We start from the raw sequence: 3,949 nt of genomic DNA, 5'->3' as shown, positions 1-3,949 counted from the left end.
CCAACTACGGGGCCCAATGATAACACAATTCCTACTGACACCAACTACGGGGCCCAATGATGGGGCACAATTCCTACTGACACCAACTACGGGGCCCAATGATGGGGCCCAATTCCTACCAATGACACCAACTACGGGGCCCAATGATGGGGCACAATTCCTACTGACACCAACTACGGGGCCCAATGATGGGGCACAATTCCTACCAATGACACCAACTACGGGGCCCAATGATGGGGCACAATTCCTACTGACACCAACTACGGGGCCCAATGATGAGGCACAATTCCTACCAATGACACCAACTACGGGGCCCAATGATGAGGCACAATTCCTACCAATGACACCAACTACGGGGCCCAATGATGAGGCACAATTCCTACCAATGACACCAACTACGGGGCCCAATGATGAGGCACAATTCCTACCAATGACACCAACTACGGGGCACAATGATGGGGCACAATTCCTACCAATGACACCAACTACGGGGCCCAATGATGGGGCACAATTCCTACTGACACCAACTACGGGGCCCAATGATGGGGCACAATTCCTACCAATGACACCAACTATGGGGCCCAATGATGGGGCACAATTCCTACTGACACCAACTACGGGGCCCAATGATGGGGCACAATTCCTACCAATGACACCAACTACGGGGCCCAATTCCTACCAATGACACCAACTACGGGGCCCAATTCCTACCAATGACACCAACTACGGGGCCCAATTCCTACCAATGACACCAACTACGGGGCCCAATTCCTACCAATGACACCAACTACGGGGCCCAATGATGAGGCACAATTCCTACCAATGACACCAACTATGGGGCCCAATGATGAGGCACAATTCCTACCAATGACACCAACTACGGGGCCCAATGATGAGGCACAATTCCTACTGACACCAACTACGGGGCCCAATGATGGGGCACAATTCCTACCAATGACACCAACTACGGGGCCCAATGATGGGGCACAATTCCTACTGACACCAACTACGGGGCCCAATGATGAGGCACAATTCCTACCAATGACACCAACTATGGGGCCCAATGATGGGGCACAATTCCTACTGACACCAACTACGGGGCCCAATGATGAGGGCACAATTCCTACCAATGACACCAACTACAGGGCCCAATGATGAGGCACAATTCCTACTGACACCAACTACGGGGCCCAATGATGGGGCACAATTCCTACCAATGACACCAACTACGGGGCCCAATGATGGGGCACAATTCCTACTGACACCAACTACGGGGCCCAATGATGAGGCACAATTCCTACCAATGACACCAACTATGGGGTCCAATGATGGGGCACAATTCCTACTGACACCAACTACGGGGCCCAATGATGAGGCACAATTCCTACCAATGACACCAACTACAGGGCCCAATGATGAGGCACAATTCCTACTGACACCAACTACGGGGCCCAATGATGGGGCACAATTCCTACCAATGACACCAACTACGGGGCTCAATGATGGGGCACAATTCCTATCAATGACACCAACTATGGAGCCCAATGATGGGGCACAATTCCTACCAATGACACCAACTACAGGGCCCAATGATGAGGGCACAATTCCTACCAATGACACCAACTACGGGGTCCAATGATGAGGCACAATACCTACCAATGACACCAACTACAGGGCTCAATGATGGGGCACAAACCTACCAATGACACCAACTACAGGGCCCAATGATGGGGCACAATTCCTACCAATGACACCAACTACGGGGCCCAATGATGAGACACAATTCCTACCAATGACACCAACTACAGGGCCCAATGATGGGGCACAATTCCTACCAATGACACCAACTACGGGGCCCAATGATGAGACACAATTCCTACCAATGACACCAACTACAGGGCCCAATGATGAGGCACAATTTCTACCAATGACACCAACTACGGGGCTCAATGATGGGGCACAATTCCTACCAATGACACCAACTACGGGGCCCAATGATGGGGCACAATTCCTACCAATGACACCAACTACGGGGGCCCAATGATGGGGCACAAACCTACCAATGACACCAACTACGGGGCCCAATGATGGGGCACAATTCCTACCAATGACACCAACTACGGGGCTCAATGATGAGGCACAATTCCTACCAATGACACCAACTACGGGGCCCAATGATGGGGCACAATTCCTACCAATGACACCAACTACGGGGGCCCAATGATGGGGCACAAACCTACCAATGACACCAACTACGGGGCCCAATGATGAGGCACAATTCCTACCAATGACACCAACTACGGGGCTCAATGATGGGGCACAAACCTACCAATGACACCAACTACGGGGCCCAATGATGAGGCACAATTCCTACCAATGACACCAACTACGGGGCTCAATGATGGGGCACAAACCTACCAATGACACCAACTACGGGGCCCAATGATGAGAAAGGGGGTTCTACAAAGTGTTCACTCCGGGGGGCGCCATACAAATGCCCCTCCCCCCACACTTTTCACATATTTATTTGTATCATTTTCCTTCCACTTCACAATGATGCGACACTTTGTGTCTCTCACATAAAATCCCAATAAAATACATTTACGTTTTTGGTTGTAACGTGACAACGTGTGGGAAATGTCAAGGGGTATGAATACTTTTTCAAGGCACTGTACACAATGATGATGATGATTTCTGTTATGAGAAATAGTTTTTCGCTGCCGTGAATGACTTTCATTCATAACGGCTTGCGATCTGCGATTGGTTACAGATAATCACATGGGTACAGGGTGCTGTGATTGGCCCAGGTACCATGTGATAGCTGCGGGCCAATCACAGCATCAGAATATTAGGGGAAAAAAAAGCCTGGCTCTGCTCAGTGGGGGATGGAGCCAAAGCGGTTCAAGTATTGCTAGCTATTTTTTTAAGCAGTAAACTTCCCTCCACTTCCTGTTATTGAAACAAAACAGGAAGTGACAGGAAACCTCTCTCATCACCGGAACAGGTGTCCCCAATAGAAGAAGGTTTCCCCTCACTTCCTGTTCCGGTGACAACTAACATTTTGGATTTCCCTGTCACTTCCTGTTCCGGTGACAACTTCCTGATAAGGGTCACCGGTACAGAGAGGCTGGATCCCCCCAGAGGAGATTCAGGCCGGAATAAAAACCCCGACAGAGGGTCTCACCCCTCCCTCCCCCGGATAACATTAGTAACGTGTGTACTCACGTGAACTGCCCGTCCCTCTGCTGGCTCAGGATCAGCATGCACGGCACCTTCCTCCCCGGGGTCACCTCGCTGCCCTCCACCATATGCAGCGTTGTCAAGGAAAACACACAGTGCAAAAAACAAAGAGAACCTGTCTACACCGGACTTCTGTCTGACATCATTATAGTACGAAGGGGGGGGGGGGGTCACCTGAGGTCATCCTGATGTACAATACATCCCCCGACTCCAGAGGGTACATACCACAGGAGGAGGAGGAGGAGGAGGGTACATACCACAGGAGGGGGAGTGTACATAGTGATGAATGGAAAATCAGGAGTTGGGGGAAGGGCAGACTGTAATACAATGTACACACTACACCACTGTATATGGCAGCGCACAATGAGCCACCTATGGGGGGGGGGGGGGGGGGGGTTCTCCTGAAATATGCTACTGACAGAGGTACACACAGAACTAATCTCCACACACAGAGCACACAACACTACACAATGTACACAACACTAGAGCTGCGCAATTCTGGCTTTAAAGAGAAACCCCATTTTTTTCCTTTAGAAGATCGCGATTCTCGCAGCGAAACGTCTTTCATCATAATGCTGATGCGGCCCCCACAATGAAATTGAGTTTGAACCCCCCCCCCCCCTGGTCTAGGGACTCATTTTCTAGATACAGATACAGATTTTAACTTTCTAAGAAACAAAAATGTCAGAAAAAAGATGTAGACTTAAAG

The sequence above is a fragment of the Rana temporaria genome, chromosome 9, assembly GCF_905171775.1.
Source record: "Rana temporaria chromosome 9, aRanTem1.1, whole genome shotgun sequence".
Lineage (NCBI taxonomy): Eukaryota > Metazoa > Chordata > Amphibia > Anura > Ranidae > Rana > Rana temporaria.
This window is presented reverse-complemented; position numbering follows the sequence as displayed.